Source organism: Mustela lutreola, chromosome 17, assembly GCF_030435805.1.
Source record: "Mustela lutreola isolate mMusLut2 chromosome 17, mMusLut2.pri, whole genome shotgun sequence".
NCBI lineage: Eukaryota > Metazoa > Chordata > Mammalia > Carnivora > Mustelidae > Mustela > Mustela lutreola.
Genome location: NC_081306.1, coordinates 38,588,910 through 38,611,444, shown reverse-complemented (window position 1 = coordinate 38,611,444; position 22,535 = coordinate 38,588,910). Strand labels below are relative to the sequence as shown.

The 22,535-nt window shown below is 44.9% G+C and overlaps 1 pseudogene; it reads right to left on the bottom strand.

The window, feature by feature from the left end:
* Positions 1-18,833: 18,833 nt before the first annotated feature.
* On the bottom strand, positions 18,834-22,311 carry LOC131819397 (large ribosomal subunit protein eL15-like; annotated as a pseudogene).
* Between the last annotated feature and the right edge of the window lie 224 nt (positions 22,312-22,535).

The window sequence follows — 22,535 nt, the reverse complement described above, 5'->3', positions numbered from 1 at the left end:
AATGGATTCTCAGTGCACCTGCCCCTCCGAGGCTATGCCTTCTTGTGGCACTTGTAGAAAACCAATGACAGAACAGCCCGCCCACATCCTGGAGGAGAACCCTCCCCAGCGAGCACGATGAGGCAGCCTCCTAATTGCTGGGTGGCCTCTGAAATCTGTGACCCTCTGAGACATGTCACCTGGCAGGTTCTCCGGGAGGCTCTGTGTGTCCCACAAGCTGCAAGAGGCCACGGCAAGACCAGCCCAGCCACAGATGAGAAGAAGCAACCGCGAACCTTCTTTTCTTTTTTTTCCTTCCACAAACCAGCTTCTGGTTTCGTTGATCTGTTTGACTGGGTTTTTTTTTTTTTTTTTTTTAGTCTCTATTTCATTTATTTCTGCTCTAATCCTTATTAGTTCCTTTCTTCTACTGGATTTGGGCTATGTTCTTCTCTTTCTAAGTCCTTCAGGTGTTAAGTCAAGTGGTTTATTTAAGATTTTTCTCATTCTTGCAGGAAGCCTGTATTTCTACAGTCTTCTCTCTTAGAACAGTTCATACTGCATCCCAAAGACTTTGGACCGTGGTGTTTTTTTGTTTGTTTGTTTGTTTGTTTTAAAGATTTTATTTATTTATTTGACAGAGAGAGATCACAGGTAGGTAGGAGAGGCTGGCAGAGAGAGAGAGAGAGGGAAGCAGGCTTCCCGCCGAGCAGAGAGCCCGATGCGGGACTCGATCCCAGGACCCTGAGATCACGACCTGAGCCGAAGGCAGCGGCTTAACCCACTGAGCCACCCAGGCGCCCCTGGACCGTGGTGTTTTGATCAACATTTGTCTCTATGTATTTTCTTATTTCCTCTTTCATTTCTTGACTCAGCTGAGAACCTTCTTAAAAAGGAGAGAAAGAAACCAGGAGCAAAATGCTGCTGAACGTTTCGAGCAGAGGTGCCCAGACAAATCCTTGAACACACACATTCATAGCAGCACACGATAACAGAAGTAGACACGTCCCCAGTGGCCATCCACAGACAGATGATGAGTGGATAAACAAACAGTGACAGTCCATAACGTGGAATATTACTCAGCCATGAAAATTAATGAACCATTGATCACTGCTATGACAAGGGTGACCCCCCCAAAATTACACTCTGTGAAAGAAGCCTGACACAAAAGACCCCATACCACATGATTCCTACTAGAGAACTATCTAGAATAGGTAAATTCATAGAGACAGAAAGCACGTTGGTGGTTGCCAGGGAGGGGGGAGAGGGGTGTAGGGGAACAAGGCATGACTGCTTAATGGGTATAGGGTTCCCCTGAGGGTGATGGAAATGTTCTGGAACTAGTTAGAGGGGGTGGGTTTACAACATTGCAAATGTGCTAAATGCTTCAAAATGGTTAATTGAAAAATTATATATATTTTTTAAAGATTTATTTTTTTAAGATTTTCTTTATTTATTTGAGAGAGAGAGAGAAAGAGAGCACGACCAGGGGGAGTGGGAGAGGGAGTGAGAACGGGAAAAGCAGACTCTCCGCGGAGCAGGGAGCTCGACATGGGGCTTGATCCCAGGACCCCAGGGTCATGACCTGAGCCGAAGGCAGACAGATGCTTAACCCACTGAGCCACCTAGCACTCCTATTTATTTATTTTAGAGAGAGAAAGAGAGAGCATGTGAGCAGAGGGAGCAGCAGAGGGAGGGAGAAAATCCTCAAGCAGACTCCCCAGGGTGGGGAGCCCAACATGGGGCTCCCTCCCAGGACCCTGAGATCATGACCTGAGCCAAAACCCGAGAGTCGGCCGCTTAACCAACAGAGCCACCCAGCCGCCCCATATATATATTTGTGTGTGTGTGTGTGCTAAAATATGCATATTATAATAATGACTATCTTAACCATTCACATTGCTGTGCAAACATCATCACCATCCTTCTCCAGAACCCCCATCATTTGGCGGGAGGCGGGGGGCAGGGGGTGCAAGTGGAGGGCACAGCTGCAGCCTTCAGGGACCCTGAGGTGCTGGTGGGAGGAAATGCTGTCCTGGGTCTCAGACGCCGGCCTCGCAAACAAATCTCAACTTCAAGTGCCTGAGAAAAGTGGCTCGCTGTGGTTTCCTCCCTAAGCGCTGGAAAGCGGACAGCTCATTCCTGCTAATGGAAAGGCCAGTATCCGCTTCCTGGATTTTGTGAATGGGGGTAAAACCCCGGGAGAGAAAGCTCCCACACAGCCTTGCTAATTGCACCCCATCCATTCGTTTTCTGAGTGTAACTTCAGGTTAATTATTTATGACGGGGCTCCAAATGAAGTGTTAGCAAGAGACTGACTTCCTCTCCTAATTGCCAGGTTTCTGAGAAGGAGCTCCAGCCTGGAGGGATTTTTGTAATGAAGATGAGAGGAAATCTAAGAAAGTGAGGCGTGCGTTGGCCGGGCCCACCAGAACAGCCAGTGCAGCGCGGAGAATGAAAAGGGAAAAATAAATTCTTAATAACCAGAATATGGAAAGGGAGAGAAGACAGGAAAGATGGTCTCCCTTGAGAGTCCTGCCAATGCCCGACCCTCCCCTGAATCTTCCACAACCAGAAGTCAAGGGGAGCTGCCCACTGAGTTCACTAGACGCCGATGGTGGCTTCTTGGGTCTGAAGATGAAACAGCATGAGCTGCCTTCTGGGAGGGAAGCCTAGAACCAGAGAAGGGTTCTAGGGTAGCAGGGGCTTGGCCATGAGATCCAGTAGAACTTTGGCTCCCTGGAAGATGGCACGTACGCCATGTTCTATTTCTCAATCCCTTTTTCTCCTAGAAGCACATCTTTCCCGATGTTCTGGCAGTTGATTCTTCCTTGGGCAACAAATACCCAGCCCTCGGATCCTTCGCACCCCGCAAGGTTAAGACGTTAGAAAAAATACACAGAAAGGAAAAAGGAACCAGCTTTCCAATAATCCTGTTCTGCTATTTACAGGGGATTTCGTAGGGAAAGGAGTTACAGTCATATTCGCTACAATACAAATTTAAATTTTACCTGTTTATTTATGTATTACCCTTTGTCCCTGGCCATTGATGGTAGCTATGAGCTGACTTCTTTTATCAGCTTAACTCCCAGGGACTCTTCCTTGGAGACAAGAAGCAGCTTATTAGAACACAGTGAAGAGGGGCGCCTGGATGGCTCAGTGGGTTAAGCCTCTGCCTCGGCTCAGGTCATGATCCCAGGGTCCTCGGATCGAGGAGCCTGCTTCCCTTTCTCTCTCTCTGCCTGCCTCTCTGCCTACTTGTGATCTCTCTGTCAAATAAGTAAATAAAATCTTAAAAAAACAACAACACACAATGAAGAGTTCGTTGATGAGGACAGTCTGTAGCTCAGTTATGGGAGGGTTTGCTCATTTCCAACCCCCCCCACCCGCCTGGTGGCTCTGAGCTCTTGTGAATTCTGGGGCATTTTACTTCCTCACTCACACTCCATGCACCTCAGCCAGAGTTATTCATTAAGGTGTAGAGTTTAATAACAGACACTTTTAATTATAGATGTTGCATTCGCCTGTCCAGGAGAAACAAAATTTCTCCTCGGAAACCCAAGACAAGGAGTAATGACGGGGCCCAGGCAGCCAAGCCCCCGGATGTTGGAGAGATGGACAGATGATGAATCAGGGAGGGGCTGTGTGGGGTGACTGAAACTCTCTCAGGGTTATTCACCGAAGAACCTGCCCGGCAAGGCGCCTGGTGTGGTGACCGCTGTGGTACACAGCTTTTCCTCTGCTGGGAACATACCGCCCCATTTCCTTTCCTGGTCAACTCAACACCCTCAAAGGGCAGTTCTGACCTCCCCTCCCCCAGGGAGCCTTCTCTGAACTCCCACCTCTAAAGAAATGGATTTCTGCCCCCAGAGAAAGGAGGTCGTTGTCCAACAATGGGATTTTCCAGCCCGTGGTGCCATGAACACCCATCCAGGAACCATTCAAGCAGAGACAAGAGAAGATACACGTCTGAACTATGTTTCTCCCAAAGCCCCTTCCAGCTTTTGTGTGAACTTTCAAGCTAACAGAATTGAAGGTCATTACCAGATCACAATGGCTGCTCTTCGGCCAACATTCCATTCTGGGAATTGTGTGCAGGGAAATGGTGCTGAAGGTTATCAAAACTAATCATGGATGAACGGCTGTGACCAAGGATCAGAGAGAGCCCCCCACCCAACCTCAAGATACGGTCTCCACGTGCAGATGGGGGAAACTGGTACCCTCATGCCTTGCTGCTGGAAATGTAAAAGGTGCAGCCATCATGGAAAAGAGTCTGATAGTTCCTCAAAATTACCCTATGATCCAGCAATTCCATGCCTAGGTAGATGGTCTGCCCAAAAGAACTGAAAACAGGGGGAGCGCCTGGGTGGCTCAGTCGGTTAAGCAACTGCCTTCGGCTCGGGTCATGATCCTGGAGTCCCGGAATCGAATCCCTCGTTGGGCTCCCTGCTCAGCAGGATGTCTGCTTCTCCCTCTGACCCTCTCCCCTCTCATGCTCTCTCAAATAGATAAATAAAATCTTTAAAAAAAAAAAAAAGAATTGAAAACAGGTACTGAAACAAATACTGGGATATACATATCATAATGGCATTATTCATAACTGCAAAATGCTGGAAACTGCCCAAATGCCTATCAATGGATAAACAAATTATGATATCTGTAAAATATATGTATATTAACTTGTTATACATTATCATATACATGATTATATGTAACATATATGTTATTATATATTATATGTGTTGATATGTCATAATATTTGCAACATATTGTATATTTCTATTATATGTGTTACTATATAGTAACATATAAGGAAACATTTCTTTTTTTTTAAGATTTTATTTATTTATTTGACAGACAGAGATCACACGTAGGCAGAGAGGCAGGCAGTGACAGAGGAGGAGGCAGGCTCTCCGCGGAGCAGAGTTTCATGCGGGGCTCGATCCCAGGACCCTGGGACCATGACCTGAGCGGAAAGCAGAGGCTTTAACCCACTGAGCCACCCAGGCGCCCCTAATGGAACATTTCTCAGCCATAAAAAGGAATGATGCACTGATATGTGTTACGTGGATAAGCCTTGAAAATATGACGCTGAGTGAAAGAAGCCAGACACAAAAGATCACATGCTGTACGATTATCCATTTATATGAAACAGCTAGAACAGGCAAGTCCCCAGAGACAGGCATGGCTTCCTGGTTGGCAGATTCTGGAGGGATGGGGAGTGGCCACTAGAGTGGACAGGGTTTCGTTTTGCGGGAATGAAATTGTTTGGGAACCTGAACTTTGAATCTCAAAACTTTAAGTTTTGAGGCATCAAAAAAAAAAAAAAAACACCAACAACAAGCAATAACATGTGTTGATGAGGATAAAGGGAAAAGGGAGCCCTCGTGCTCTGTTGCTGGGATCACACAAACTGCTGCAAACTGCTATGGAGTTTCCGCAAAATATTAAAACTATGATCCAGCAATCCCACTTCTGTTGGGATTGTCTTTATTCAAAGACAACAAAGGCACTAATTTTTTTAATAGATTTTGTATTTATTTATTTGAGAGAGAGGAAAGAGGGGGAGGTACAGAGGCAACAGGACAGGCCGATTCCGTGCGGAGTGTGACTTGGGGCTCCATCTCACGACCCTGAGATCACAACCTACGTCAAAATCAAGAATCAGACACCGAGGGGCCCCTGGGTGGCTCAGTGGGTTGAGCCTCTGCCTTCAGCTCAGGTCATGATCCCAGGGTCCTGGGATCGAGCCCCACATCGGGCTCTCTGCTCGGCGGGGAGCCTGCTTCCCCCTCTATCTCTGCCTGCCTCTCTGCCTGCTTGTGATCTCTGTCTCTCAAATAAATAAATAAAATCTTAAAAAAAAAAAAAAGAATCAGACACCGAGCTGACTGAGCCACCCAAAAACATTAATTTGAAAAGATATCAGCAACCCTTGTTCATTGAATGAATGGATAAACAAAATTATACATGTAGATATAAATAATGCACACACAATGGAGTGTTAATTATTCAGCCATAAAAAAAGAATGAAATCTTGCCGTTTGCCACAAAATGTGTGCACGTTGAGGGCATTGTGCTAAGTGAAGTATAAGTCGACAAAGACAAAAACGGTTATGATCTCACTTACAAGGGGAAGCCAGAAACAAATAAACAAAGCAAAACCAATGAACTCATAGATTCAGGGAAAAGACTGGTCATTGCCAGAGGTGGAGTCGGGGTGGGGGGCAAACAGATGAAGGGGGTTAAAAGCTACGGATGTTCAGCTCTAAAATAAATAAGTCATAGAGCATGGTAACTATAGTTAACAGCATTGCATGTTTAAAAATTAACAAGAGGGGCGCCTGCGTGGCTCAGTGGGTTAAGCCTCTGCCTTCGGCTCAGGTCATGATCTCAGGGTCCTGGGATCAAGCCCCGCATCGGGAATCTCTGCTCAGCGGGGAGCCTGCTTTCTCCTCTCTCTCTGCCTGCCTCTCTGACTGCTTGTGATCACTCTCTCTGTCAAATAAATAAATAAAATCTTTTAAATAAATAAATAAATAAATAAAAATTAACAAGAGAGTACATCTTAAAAGTTCTCATCACAAGAAAAAGATTTTGTAACTCCTTATGGTGACAGATATTAAGTACACTTGAGACAATCACTTCACAGTGAATATAGACATTGAATTGTTTTGTTGTATCCTTGAAACTGATACAATTGTAGTGGGGCTGGGTTGCTTTGTTTGAAAGAGAGAGCACACATGCGTGAGTGGGGGGTTGGGTGGGGTGGGGCAGAGAGAGAGAGAGAATTTTAAGCAGGTTCCACACTTAGCTCAGGACCTGACGGGGGAGGGGCTCAATCTCACGACCCTGAGATCATGATTTGAGCCAAAATCAAGAGTTGGACACTTAACCAATGAAGCCAGCCAGGCTCCCCAAAACTGATATAAGGTTACAGGTCAATTATACCTCAAAAAAATAATAATCAAAGCAGGATAACAAATTCATACAGACAGAAAGTCGGATGGGGGTTGCCAGGGACTGGGGAGTCATTGTTTAATGGGGACAGAGATTCAGTTTGGGAAGATGAAAAAGTTCTGGCGCCTCTGCTTTCGGCTCAGGTCATGATCCCAGGGTTCTGGGATCGAGCCGCGCATCTGACTCTCTGCTCAGCAGGGAGCCTGCTTCCTCCTCTCTCTCTCTCTCTGCCTGCCTCTCGGCCTACTTGTGATCTCTGTCTGTCAAATTAAAAAAAAAAAATTTTTTTTTTTTAAAGAAAAAGTTCTGGCAATGGATGGTGGGGAACATATTCAACCCCACCTAACTATACACTTAAAAAATGGCTAAAATGATAAATTTTATGTTATGTGGATTTTAACACAGTAAAAGGGCAGGGTTGAAAAATATATATACATATTTTTATGTATATGTACATATGTATATATTTTTATGTATATGTACATATACATGTACATAATACAATACGATTCTAACCACATCAGAAGAAAAAAGTCATATATAAAGTATTACTGACAAAACACCAAAATACTCACATTAGTTGTCCTTTGCTAAGAGGTCCGTGGATGACTTTAATTTTCCTGGGCCTGTTTTTCTCTATTTTCCATATATCCTATTATATGGACATGTATTATAATATCCAGGAAAAAAAAATCATTCAATTTTAGTTTAATTGAATTAAGGAAAAATTGAAGTTTCCACTCTAGTTTTTCTCCGTAGTTATTTTATTTTTTTTTTAAGATTTTTAAAAAAATTATTTATTTGACTGAGAGAAAGAGCACAAGCAGAGGGAACAGCAGAGGGAGAGGGAGAGGGAGAAGCAGGCCCCCTGATGAGCAGGGAGCCCGATGCAGGGCTCGATCCCAGGTCCCCAGGATCATGATTCAAGCGAAAGGCAGCTGTCTAACCGACTGAGCCACCCAGGCGCCCGCTTTTCTCCGTAGTTTGAGAAGAAACACAGTAACAAATAAAACACACCCAGCACTCAAATATCGCCGCCTACCAATGCATTCTTTTCAGAGACGAAAAATTATTGTACAAAACGATTTTAAAATCCAACATTTAAGAAACAAATTATTGAAAATCAAGTCCATGTGTGTTCGTAGTGTCTTGATCTGTCATGATTATGTTTTGGCTTTAGCTCGTTCCTATTCTCTTTTATTCTCATGAAATGAGAAGATACAGACACGGTGCAGCTAAAATTTTGCCTTTGCTAATAACTTAGTTTATGAATGTTATAAATATAACCGGTTTTTAAGGGAGAAAGCACATTCTTGGCAAAAACCAAATGCCTCTTAAGACGGGCTTAATTAAAACAAAATACTCTCTAAATAGAATACCTCACCAGAACTCATGAAAATTTTAGAAGTCAAACTTGACAAAGTGGGTTTAAAAACATGAGAATATTTAGAGCCAAACATTCTTCTTTGTACGTGTCCCAAAATATGTCTAAGAGTGCATGAAAAGTCAAGACGGCAGAACAAAGACTCTGTGTTTGAAATTTTAATATGCACATTAAAAAGACCAAGAAATACGACTGTAATCTGAGCGAGATTAGACAAAACCAGGAAGGTGATAAAATAACAGAAGGAAGTGCCTTTCAACATAAGAATTTTGGGCTTTATACAAGAGACCTTAGCTTTAAAAAATGACAGTGGCAAGGAGCCCCATTCAAAGCACAACTTCATGGTTCAAAGACAAAAGACATTTTAAAAAGTTATTTCCATTTTCCCCACTTTGAAAAGGCCTTTTCATTGCAGTTTACTTCAAAATTTTACTACATGTTCCAAAGTAATCTTGGCTACATACTGAGTAAGTAACGAAGAACAAAGTCTTCCTGATTTAAAGTCCCTAAAACAGCTACTACTAGAGGTGGCCCCGAATGGAGTCTCATTTTCCAGGATCAGTTAAAATGACCACTGATGAGTAACACCCTCTAAAATGTATTTGCCAGGGCACCTGGGTGGCTCAGTGGGTTAAAGCCTCTGCCTTCGGCTCAGGTTATGATACCAGGGTCCTGGGATCGAGCCCCGCTTCAGGCTCTCTGCTCAGCAGGGAGCCTGCTTCCCTTCCTCTCTCTCTGTCTGCCTCTCTGCCTACTTGTGATCTCCGTCTGTCAAATAAATAAATAAAATCTTAAAAAAAAAAAAAAAAGAAAGAAAGAAAGAAAGAAAAAGAAATTTTGAAAATAAGATGGGGAGGGCACCTGGGTGGCTCAATTGGTTGGGCAACTGCCTTCGGCTGGGGTCATGGCCCCGGGGTCCTGGGATAGAGCCACATGTCCGGCTCCTTTCTCAGCGGGAGACCTGCTTCTCTCTCTCCCTCTGCCTGCTATTCTGCCTGCTTGTGCTCTCTCTCTGCATCAAATAAATAACTAAAATTTAAAAAATAATAAGAAGATGGTGGTTTCTGGTGGGTTCAGTCAGAAGAGCATGCAACTCTTGATCTCAGAGTCATAAGTTCGAGCCCTACACTGGGGGTAGAGAGCCTAAAGAGAAAGAAAGGTAGGCAGGAAGGAAATGAATCTGCCAAAAGGCAAGCACCCCATTGCTGATATTTAAAGGGGGAATGGTGAATTTTGAGGAAATGTTGGGTTGCCAACGTTTATCCATAAGGACCCTGAATTCCTCGGTCTGTTTACCCAGGCCTCACTCACCCAGCATCCCAGGCCAAGGCCTTGTTCTGGGTTGTGGAACAGCTAAGAACAGCCATGTGCTTGAAAAGCACACAGGACTAAATGACATTTAATTCTCCTGTAGGTGATTAAGTTCCTAACTCAAGAATCTATCACTTTTTACCTTTATATCTAGAATCCTCAGGGCCTGAAAGGGTTTTAAGGTAAACTTTTCGTGGCTGGCTAGACTCAGTACTTGCATGTTTCCCAAGTCGAGAACCTACTTTCTGTTTCCAAAAATATCAAACTCTTGTAAGCATTATCACATTCTTTATCTTTTTTTTTTTTTTTCCCCTCCAGGCAGCGTTGGAGCAGACTGGAATAAAGTGAGGTAAAATACCTCCTTCTTAGTGAGTCGTGTTTCCCTTAATTATGGGTCTTTCAGTGTTGTGATTAATCTCCATAGACTTTCATTATAGATGACGAGGAGTCATTACTTGGGTAAGGACTGGGTGAGGCGATTGGGTTGCGGTTATGTTTAGAAAGATCGCTGTGGGGGAAGGAAGGCTTGGAGGGTCGAGATGAGAGGCAGAAAGACATGCTTGGAATCTGATGCAGGTAAAACACAAGGGCCCCAGCTAAGGCGGTAGAAGTGGAGACAGACAGGGAGAAGCAGCCAGATTCAGATAGACTAAGCAAGTCAAACTGGCAAGGCAGCGTCGTTAGCATTGTTCTAGTTACTACCGCTGCATAACAAACAGCCCAAGCCTACAGGTATAAAACCACCATTTTATTAATTAATTAATTTTTAAAATTTTTTTAAAGATGTTATTTATTTATTTATTTGACAGAGAGAGACACAGTGAGAGAGGGAACACAAGCAGGGGGAGTGGGAGAGGGAGAAGCAGGCTTCCTGCCGAGCAGGGAGCTGGATATAGGGCTCGATCCCACAACTCTGGGACCATGACCTGAGCTGAAGGCAGGTGCCTAACGACTGAACCACCCAAGTGCCCTTAAAACCACCATTTTATTACATTGATGGATTCTGTGGGTGAAGCATGACCATTGAGCATTTGCAGGATGACTTGACCCTAGACTTGACCCAGATCCATGAGGTCTGACACTTGAGCTGGGAAGACCCAAAGGCTGGGAGGAGGGCGGGAACTGAATGCCGGGGGCTAGAATCATGGGGAGGCAACTTCACTCACACGTTTGGCACCTGATACCGCTTTCCAGGTGGGACCTCCGCTGGGGTGGTCCGCTGGAACACCCATGTATGGCCTCCCCACGTGGTCTGGGCTTCCCTACAGCGGAATGTCAGCCTCCTGTATGGTTTCTGGGATGACCACGCAAGGCTCCAAGTCCCAGTGTTTGGCCGACAAGGCAGGAGGTGCATAGCCTTTTATGACCCAGACTTTCAAGTCATGGAGTATCATTTATGTCACATTAGTTATAAATGGTCAAGTTTGCTCACATCCAAGTCCAAGGGGATGGGTTTACAGTTCATCTCCTGATGGGGTGACAAGGTTCTAGAAAAGCATGTAGGATAGGAGATACCATTGTGACCATCTTTGCCAAATACAATCTGCCACAAACATCAGCCACTTTTCCTCTGTGCCAAGTGCCTCATCGGGCTAAGCGCCCCAGCCTTCCTCATTTCCTCCTCTCAGTGACCATGGGACAGGTGTCATCTTCTCACTTGACAGAGGAGGAGACTAGGGCTTAGTGAGATTGAGTTTCTTGCCCAGGTGCACCAGGTGGTCTGACTCGGAAGCCCATTTTCTCTGTCTGGGGATTTCTGGGGGGGAGGGGGCTTTGGGCAAGGACAAGTGGAGGGTCTCACATTGGAGGGTTGGGGGGGAATGGGGAAGGAGCCGACTTTGGTGGTGGCGGCAGGCGTGAAGTGACGGCTAGAGCTGGAACCCTGGGAAGCTGCCAGGACAGAGTCAGGCGTCTGGAGCGGCGGGGCCCCAAGAGCCGGAGTGGGAGCTGGAGGCAGGATGTGCAGGACGAGGGGGAGGAGAGGCTGAGCTGGGAGGTGCAGACCTTCCGTGCAGAGCCACGAGTCTGACCAAAACATGTCATCTGACATGTCTTAGCCTCATGCTAAGCGAAAGAAGCCAGACACAAAAGGCCACATAGTGTAGGATTCCGCTTATCTTTGAAATGTGCAGAGTTGGCAAACCCATAGAGATAAAAAGCAGGGTCTGTGGGGAGAAGGGAGGGAGGGAATGGATCCAGGGGTTCCTTTCCGGGTGATAAAAATGTTCTGGAACTAGACACACTGATGGTTGCCGAGCACTGCGAAGGTGCCAGATGCCACGGATGGTAAATTTTATATCGTGTGCATTTTACTACCGAGAAAACCCCCTATCGTCTTATATCCATAAAAGGGGAAATTGACAAATTGGACCTAATTAAAATGTAAAACATCTGCTCTGCAGAAGACCCTGATAACAGAATGAAAAGACAAATCGCCGACAGAGAAGTCATTTGCCAGTCCCAGAGCCAACAGAGGACTCCTATCGAGAACATGAAGAGCTGGGAAAAGGCAACAGTGAAACCCAAGCCGGCCACCTCCTTCCAGTGGGGGAGAGTGAGGAGACATGCCTGTCCGTGGCTCTTTTGCAAGAAGTCTGCGTGATTACCCAATGTTTTTGTGTGTCCCAGGGTAGAGCCTAGAAAAGCAGGCAACCATCCCTGTCTTCAAGGAACAGGATTCCATGATGTGAAGGCAGTCGGCATTATTCACGGGAACCCAAATACTGGAAGAAACCCACATGTCCATCATGAAGGAACGGATAGACCAAAAGGTAGTCCATCCCCATAGTAGAATATTATTCATCCTTAAAAGCTAAAGGCAATTCTGGCCTCCGCTACAACATGGATGAACCTTGAGGACATGATGCTGAGTGAAATAAGCCAGTCACAAAAAGACAAATACATTGGCTGTTCCACCTCTAGGAGGTCCCTGGAGTGGCAGAGACGGGAAGAGACAGGAAAGAGGGGGTGGGTGCATGGGGCTGGGGCAGGGGGAGGGGAAGTGCCTGTCTGATGGGGACAGAGACTCCGTTTCGTTTACAGGTTGGAAAGTTCTGGAGCTAGATAGTGGTGATGGTTGTGTAGCGTAGTTGTGTGCCCATGACCTCTGAATGCTACATTTTAAAACGGCTGAAATGGTAACTTTTATGTTAGGGATATTTCACCACGGTTTAAAACAAAACCAATAGGGGTGCCTGGGTGGCTCAATGGGTTAAGCCCCTGCCTTCAGCTCAGGTCATGATCTCAGGGTCCTGGGATCGAGCCCCACATCAGGCTCCCTACTCAGTGAGGAGCCTGCTTCCCTTCCTCTCTCTCTGCCTGACTCTCTGCCTACTTGTGATCTCTCTGTCAGATGAATAAATAAGATATTTTTTTAAGATTATTTATTTATTTATTTATCTGACAGAGAGAGAGATCACAAGTAGGCAGAGAGGCAAGGAGAGAGAGAGAGAGGAGGAAGCAGGCTTCCCGCTGAGCAGAGAGCCCGATGCGGGACTCAATCCCAGGACCCTGAGATCATGACCTGAGCTGAAGGCAGAGGCTTTAACCCACTGAGCCACCCAGGCACCCCAATAAATAAAATCTTTTAAAAAATTAAAATAAGATAAAACAAAACCAACAAAGGCTGTGGGAAAAGGAATCTTGGGAGCAAGATGACCATATAATGGGAACAGCCAGGGCTCCCTGTTCGTACTTCTCTTGTTCTCCATTGATAAGAGGATTTTTAACTCCTCTTTGGACAAGAAATGGTGTTACTGCCGGGGGAAGGGAGCTGTCCAGAGAAAATATTTTTAAGTCACGTTTTTATCAAGATATTTTAAGTTTTTAAGTTTATATCCTTCTGTTACCCACAATAAAGGAAGATGAGTATTCTAGGTGTTCAAGAGTGAGGCCTTACTTTGCTGAAACATTTTCCCCAATTTTTCTATTAGAAATGTGTGTAGGGGCGCCTGGGTGGCTCAGTCAGTGAAGCGTCTGCCTTTGGCTCAGATCATGATCCCAGGATCCCAGGATTGAGCCCCTTGTTGAGCTCCCTGCTCAGAGGGAAGCCTGCTGCTCCCCCTACTTGTACTCACTCTCTCTCTGATAGATAGATAGATAGATAGATAGATATAGATAGATAGATAAATGAAATGTGTAATAACTGGGGCACCTGGGTGACTCAGTTGGTTAAACCTCGGCCTCTTGATTTCAGCTCAGGTCTGATCTCAGGGTCATGAGATCAAACCCAAAGTCGGACTCCAAACTCAGCACAGAGCCTGCTTAAGACCCTTTCTCCCTCTCCCTCTGCCCACCCCCCTGCCCGCTTTCTTTCTCTCAAATAAATAAATAAATCTTCAAAAAAAAAGTATATAAACTGAGAAATAATACCATTGACCTACCTTGACAAATATGCTATATTTAAAGTGCCTAATCTGGGGCGCCTGGGTGGCTCAGTGGGTTGAAGCCTCTGCCTTCGGCTCAGGTCATGATCCCAGGGTCCTGGGATCGAGCCCCACATCGGGATCCCTGCTCAGCAGGGAGCCTGTTTCCCCCTCTCTCTCTACCTGCCTCTCTGCCTACTTGTGATCTCTGTCTGTCAAATGAATAAATAAATAAAATCTTTAAAAATAAATAAATAAAGTACCTAATCTTTTTTTTTAACATTTTCTTTTTCTAATTTGTTTTTTTTTAAGATTTTATTTATTTATTTGACAGACAGAGATCACAAATACGCAGAGAGGAGGAAGCAGGCTCCCCGTTGAGCAGAGAGCCCAATGCGGGGCTCCATCCCAGGACCCTGGGATCATGACCTGGGCCGAAGGCAGAGGCTTTAACCCACTGAGCCACCCAGGCACTCCTCTAATTTGTTTTTAATTAAAGAAGGTAACTAGGAGCAAAGAGGGAGGGAAGGCGTGAGCAGTGTGGGCTGGGCTGGGGTGTGGGAGAGGCGCTCTCAAAGAAGGAGCCCAGGGCAAAGGCTCCTGGGCCGCTGTGTGCCCACTTCTAGAAGGACGTGGAAGCCAGTGGAATGGCAGTCATCGAGCCAGGGAGAGGAGAGGAGGTCAGCAAAGAACACAGTACAGTTGACATAGCACCTGGGAGGCACTGTTGGGACTTGGACTTTTAATCCAGTCCCAAGGAGAGGCGGGAACTTTTGTGCAAATCGTCAGATCCATTTCCACAAAGCCCCAAAGCAGCAGAGCAAAGGTCTCAAAGCTCTCTTCCCAGGGCTGGTTGTAGTTTGATACCTGGAGTTGTTTTTTTTATCCAAAGCTTAATTTACACCAGGGTAGGAGGCTCTGGAGGCAAAATCTGGGGGAGAGGCTAAGGAAACTTCGTACCTAAAAACCTAAGAGGCCAATGGTCCACATCACTGATGTGTCACTCAAAAGCAGGAGCTCAGTAAAAATTGACAGCTGCCTTGGCTTCAAGATTCTGAAAAACCACATGCTTCAGGATGATAAATGCCAAACATAAATGAAATGAAGAATACAATGGGAACTTTCCTGCCCTTCGAGTGAATGCTTTCTTTGTGGTTCTATTTTTTATTTTTTTATTTTTAGATTTTATTTATTTATTTGACAGAGATTACAAGTAGGCAGAGAAGCAGGCAGAGAGAGAAGAAGGGAAGCAGGCTCACTGGCTGAGCAGAGAGCCCGATGCAGGGCTTGATCCCAGGACCCTGAGATCATGACCTGAGCCAAAGGCAGAGGCTTAACCCACTGAGCCACCCAGGCGTCCCTTTCTTTGTGGTTCTAAAGTCCTGTGTGTATAACTGGACAATTGTGCAGATGTTTGAAAGCCCAAAGCAGGTCTCTACCAGGTGATGGGTAAAGATGTCCACCATTTATCATGAAATGAAGCCAAAGCAAGTTTTAGGGGCACTTTGGGAGCTCAGTTGGTTAAGCATCTGCCTTTGGCTCAGGTCATGATTCCAGGGTCATGGAATTGAGCCCCCCCCCCCCCCCCCGTCCGGGCTCCCTGCTCAGCGGGGAGCCTGCTTCTCCCTCCCCCACTGCCTGCTGCTCCCTCTGCTTGTGCTCTCTTGCTGTCTCTTTCTCTCTTAAATAAATAAACAAAATATTTAAAAAAAATAAACAAAAGCAAGTTTTAAACAGTTCACATGCCATCCCCCTTTGGCTAAAATAAAAAGTATCAACACAAGTATGTCTATAGTATATGCATAAGAAAAAAACCCTCTGATGATCAGTTGATACAATCAGATCTGTACTAGGATGAGAGAGAACTTTCACGGTCTGTATTATATATTTCCGAGATGCCGGGATTTTAAAATAATGAGCATGTATTACCTCTGTCATCAGAAAAAGCATTAAAGATAATTTTAGTGGAATATCTAGAACACATAACTATCTGTCCAAATTCAACAGTAAAAGAGCAATCTAGGGGCCCCTGGATGGCTCAGTCAGCTAAGCCTCTGTGTTCTGCTCAGGTCATGATCTCAGGGTCCCGGGACTGAGTCCCACATGGGGTGGGGGGGTGGGGGGGAGTCCCTGCTCAGCGGGAAGACTGCTTCTCCCTTTGTTCTTCACTCCACTTGCACTTTCTCTTTCTCTCACTCTCTCTTGCTCTCTCTCTCTCAACTAATAAATAAAAATCTTAAAAAATAAAAAAGGAAAGAAAAGAAAAAGACAACACAAGGGACCCTTGCAGTGAGAGAACAATTCTATATCTTAATTGTAATGGTGTGTATATGAATCTACATGTGTGATAAAGCTACACTGACCTACACACATAGGTGCACGCACGCACACACACACACACACGAATGAGTAAAACTGGTGAAATCTAGATCAGTTCTAGATTATGTCAACGTTGATTCCAATTATTTCAAGAATAATTCCAATTATTCTACTAATAATATACATACATGTAATATACATGTTATATATTATAGGTACACATGTAATTATATTATATCTAATAATATATAAGGTACCAACAGTAATGCAAGATGCTTCCCTTGGTCCCAGCTGGATGAAGGGCATAGGGGACCTCCCTATACATTTTGTTATAACTTCCTGTTATAATCTATAATTATTTTTTTCAGTTCAAAAAAATCACATGGGAGCAGCTATAAAGTCTGTCTTGGTTAACAAAACTTAATTTCAACAAAAAATTTTTTTTAAGATTTTATTTATTTGACACAGAGAGAGAAAGATCAAAAATAGGCAGAGAGGCAGGCAAAGGGAGAAGCAGGCTCCCTGCTGAGCAGAGAGCCCGACGTGGAGCTCGATCCCAGGACCCTGGGATCATGACCCGACCCAAAGGTAGATGCTTCACTGATGGAGCCGCCCAGGCACCCCTAGTGGATTATTTTAAACATATCTTTCAACTTGGTATATCAAAAAAAGTTCCATCATCCAATCTGATAGATTTTTACTGGCTAACTCAGGATATCTGTAAATACCACTGTTTCACAAAGTTTTATCTACAAATCACCTTAAGGCACGCAAAGATGCAGATCCAGCCTTTCTAAATTGGGCTATCTTGGCCATCTGCGTGGCTATTACGTATTTCCAGGGACTCTTATGACCAGTCTAGCTCGAGAACCACTGGTACACACAGTTTATGCAACAGAAATCAGAGAAAGTTCCAAAAAAAACAAATATTCTGCATGGCTGAGAATAAAATACTAAGGAGTTGACTGAGTAACAATGGTCTTATTTTCTGATGTTAAAAAAGAGCACAACGTTTTCCAAATGTCAGATTTAAAAATGAATCCTAGGAGAATAAAAATCCCTGAAGGATATTAATTGATTAACTCCAGATCTAGGAACTTCAGTGAAATTCATGTGCATTCATTGAATGTCATGTCTGACAACCGCTCTGCCCCATAAATAAGAAAACGTTGTAAGATTGTGGATTCTGGCTAGTGTCTACCATCACAGCATGGTCCCAAGAGCCAGTTGGGCCCATCAAGAAAGAGCCCACATGTCCATCAACTAAATGGGTAAACAAATTGCTGTATGTCTACTAATATGTCCAAGGAATATTACTCAGTAATAAAAAAGAATGGAGTATCAATACGTATTACAATGTAGATGGACCTTGAAAACATGACAAATGAAAGATGCCTATCATAGAAGGTCACATGGCCTATGATTCTGTGTATACAAAATATCCAGAATAAGCAACCCCATGGGGAGTAAGGAATAAAAGGCAACTGCTTAATGGGTCCAAGTTTCCTTTAGGGTGATGAAAATGTTTTGGAAATCGAGGTCGGGTTTGCACAACACTGTGGATGTTTTAAATTACACCTGAATTGTTCACTTTAAAATAGTCAATTTGGGGCACCTGGGTGGCTCAGTGGGTTAAGCCTCTGCCTTCGGCTCAGGTCATGATCTCAGGGTCCTGGGATCGAGTCCCGCATCAGGCTCTCTGCTCAGCAGGGAGACTGCTTCCCCCCCCCCACTTCTGCCTGCCTCTCTGCCTACTTGTGATCTCTCTCTCCGTCAAATAAATAAATAAATAAAATAGGTAATTTGTGTTGTGTAAGTTTCATCTCAATAAGAAATTTTTACTAACAACATATGGAAATACAATTTGGTAAGCAAATTAACCTGAGTATTGTGATCAGTTGAAAAGATGCTTTGTGAGCAGGAGGAAAAAAATTTTTGTTTAAGGAAGACATATGCTTGTGTCTTGATCCTCTTCAACTGACATTAAACAAACAACTTTAGCCCTAAACAATTCCATCAGACACCAAGGCTCAGTTTAAACTAATGTCTTCCAGCTTCTAGTTTTATTTGACACGCAAAACGGAAACAGTAACAAATTGATCGAACTGATAGGTTATTAAAAGTTGAGTCCTGTTTGATAAGGTAGCTGGTCAAATCAGGAAAGCAGAGGGACCCCAAACTCTCGCAAGCGGGAAGCTTGGATATATAATAACTTGGCCAAAGGGGACGCCTGGGTGGCTCGGTGGGTCAAGCGTCTGACTTCGGCTCAGGTCATGATCTTGGGGTCCTGAAATGAAGCCCCAGGCTGGGCTCCCAGCTCAGCAGGGAGTCTGCTCCCCCTTTCCATCTCCCCCCTCCCCTCCCCCCACTTGTGTGCTCTCACGTTCTCTCTCAAATGAATAAATAAAAGATCTAAAAAAAAAAAAAAAAGGGAACACAAGTGCCATGTGAAGTAGTTTTCAGGTTTCCCAACACACCTCCCAAGTTACTGTTCCAATAAATTCAGTAGACCTTCCTTAAACCCATTTGGAGTTGTCCCTGATCTTCAACACCACTGCTGGCCATGGTTCAGAAGGGATGGGGCTGGGCCACTCGCCCAGGCTGCCTAATGGGAGAACCCACACACTCAGGCCAGTAGGCACTCAGATGTTCTTAGTCGACCAGCTACGTAAGCTTTTTATTTTCACCTTTTAAATCTTTCTAGACAGAACGTACATATTGCACATAGTTCCTTCTGTGGAACTTTCTCTTTAACCACCAACACTGGTGACCATACCAATAACCTGATCTTTAAAAGAGATCTTAAGATCTTAAAGATCTGAACTTTAGCCATAACAACCCTTCCTGGTTCCCCCATGGTACATATACAATATTTAGGACACATCTGCACTTAAAATCAGCAACTACAAAGCCAAGAATTAGTTGTTGTTGTTGTTTTTATAATAAGCTCCACACCCAACCTGGGGCTTGAACCCAAGACCCGGAGACTAAGAGTCACATACATGCTCCACCGACTGAACCAGCCAGGTGCCCCAGTTTTTAATTTTAATTTTAACCATATTCCTAGCTAGAAAGTTAAAAAAAAAAGTAATCTTAACATGATTAGACCTAGCTATTCTTTTAAACTATTATTAAGTAGTATTTAAATGAACTTAAGCCCTCAAGGAGACAACGACTCTACTCCCAATTCCATCCGCCATTTGTTGGGCGTCTACCTTGTGCAAACACAGGACAAAGCACTTGGCATGCTTTATGCACAAGATTCTCCCTAACACCCCTCACAGTGTAGACATTAAGACCTTTTATAAAGAAGGTGGGGCTCCTGGGGGCTTAGTTGCTGGAGCATCCAACTCTTGGTTTGTTGGCTCATGTCACGATCTCAGGGTCATGAGATCTGAGCTCCACGTTGGGCTCCACACTCAGCCCAGTCTGCTTGGGATTCTCTCCCTCTCCCTCTGCCCTTCTCCCCACTTGAGCACGCTGTCTCCCTCTTTCTGTCCCTAAAATAAATAAATAAACTCTTAAAAAAAAAGAGAGAGAGAAGAAGAAGAGGAAGAAGAAGAAGGTAACTGAGGGTCAGAGGTTACATGCCTCGCCAAGGTCACATGGCAAAGTGGTGGAAGTGGGATTCAAACCCGGTCTGAATGTCTGACCCCAAATTCTTACTACTGAGCTAGGGAGCTCACTGGCAGCTAATGGTGATGGTTATGGGGTGGGGGGGGCGGTATAAAAAACACAAAACATACAATTTATCATTCTGACGAGTTCTAAGTTTCCAGTTCAGGGACTTTAAGCACATTCATTCAGGTGGGCAACCATCACCATCCCCCATCTCCAGAACTTTCTCATCTTCTTCTTTTTTTTTTTTTTTTTAATTTATTTATTGGACAGACAGAGATCACAAGTAGGCAGACAGGCAAGCAGAGAGAGAGAGAGAGAGGAGGAGGAAGCAGGCTCCCTCCCCAGCAGAGAGACCAATGCGGGACTCGATCCCAGGACCCTGAGATCATGACCTGAGCCGAAGGCAGAGGCTTAACCCACTGAGCCACCCAGGTGCCCTAGAACTTTCTCATCTTCTGGAACTGCAACTCTGTCCCCATTAAACACTCACCCCTACCTTTCCCCCAGCACCTGGCGCCCACCTTCTACTTAGTCTCTAGGACTTTGACTACTCTAGGTCTCTCACCAAAATAGAATCATACAATATCGGTCCTTTTGTGTCTGGCTTATTTCACTTAGCATTTTTTTTTCCCAAAGCTGTTTTAAGTTAAAAAGCAACCTCCACCACTTCCCAAATGGAAATATTCTGTGTACCTACAGTTTTGGAAGGCAAAGCCTGCTTCTGGGCCTGTGGCTGCCAGGGTTGAGGGGGGCTGAGACTTGTACGCCCCCCACCACACACACACAGCTGTAGAGAAAGCTTCAGGACCTACTGATTTCCACACATGCAGAAACCAATTAAATGCACTGAGATAAACCAGGGATGCCCAGGCTGACCCGAAGGAAGTTAACACGCTTGCTTTCTTTCTTTCTTTCTTTCTTTCTTTCTTTCTTTCTTTTCTTTCTTTCTTTTTCTTGCTTTCTTCCTTCCTTCTCTTCTGCTTAGGCTAAACAGGATTTATTTCATTCGTATGAGAACCCTCTCACACCAGGTTTATTCAATTCTCCCAAAAATGGTAGCATTCTTTTAAATTATTCTCTTTTTTAAAAAAATATTTTTATTCATTTATTTGACAGAGAGATCACAAGTAGGCAGAGAGGCAGGCAGAAAGAGGGGGAAGCAGACTCCCTGCTGAGCAGAGAGCCTGATGCGGGGCTCGATCCCAGGACCCCCAGATCACGACCTGAGCTGAAGGCAGAGGCTTAACCCACTGAGCCACCCAGACGTCCCAATAAATAAAATATTTTTTTAAAAACCCCAAAACCAAAATGCTGTTTGGTTCAATAGGTGTGAAATAAATTCTATAAAAGTGGAATGCAGAAGTTGGCCATGTAGAATTGTTGGTGCGTGTGTTGAAACTTACAGCTTCACTGGGGTGGGGTCACGCTCTGCTGGTTTACTCTCCGATGGCTGCTTTTAGGGGTTTGGTAAGAACAAGCTTATTGCACTGGCTTTTGCTTGGAAATGTGAAGAATATGCTAATCTTTTCTCATGGTCGTATGTGGAATAATAAAGTTAACGAGGTAGGGCCCACATTTTTAGGTTGAATCCAATATTCCATTTATGAAACTGCTATTTCTAAAAGAATAGTTTGGGGCGCCTGGGATGGAGCCCGCATTGCGCTCTCTGCTCAGCAAAGACTTTTTTAAAAAAAGATTTTTATTCATTTATTTGACAGAGAGATCACAAGTAGGCAGAGAGGCAGGCAGAGAGGTCGGGGACAGAAGGACTGTCTCTTCTGTATGCTTCCCCTGCCCCCCCCCCCCCGGCCGGAGAACCACCAGTGGTCTGCTTGAACTTGGGACACTTCCCAAGGTCACGTTCTCTGGGCCTGTAGATGTCAGCCCCCGCATCTCACTGTGCTCATGGACTGGTTTGGTGATCCCCTGGGTGTCAGGATTCCTCCCAATAGCTTTATGGAATGGATCGTGAGGAAAACCTCAAAGAATTTGTACGTGAACTCTTCGCCAACCCAGTAAGAGCTCAAGACTGTCTGAGTCCCATTGTGACATCCAGCTCGCTCCTCGGCAACAGACTGAAGGCTTCAGGCATTTGAGCTGGTGAACACCAGGATGGACAGGCTGGCCGCAGCTCTCGCCCTTAGGCACTGGGTGGCCACCACATCTCACCAGGATCTTATACAGGATATAACCTGGCTTGCCCTTGTGCCCCGGTCTGCATGCTTTATCAGGCCAGGTTGTATGCGGGGTGTGGGGGGGTGCTGTGAAGGGCAGAGAGCTGGTGGTCCTCCCAGCCTTGTACCCCAAGAAGAAGGCACATTACACCAACTGCGTCTTCCTCCGTAGCTCCTGGACCAACTTGGAACCACCCATCTGGGCTTAACTTTGCGCCGCTGGCTGCCCCCTGATTCAAAGCAAAGACCTTTTCTTCCCAGTAGAATGACTGCTTTGACTTAAATTTTTGGAGATGGGTTTTTGGGCCAGGTGTATAGTGTTTATCACGGACGAAGGTAAGCTTCCTGGTTTTAAACAAAAGAAATTTTGGTTCCGGTAAGGACTTCACTATCCGCAGACTTCTACAGCAACCCTCGGCTTTT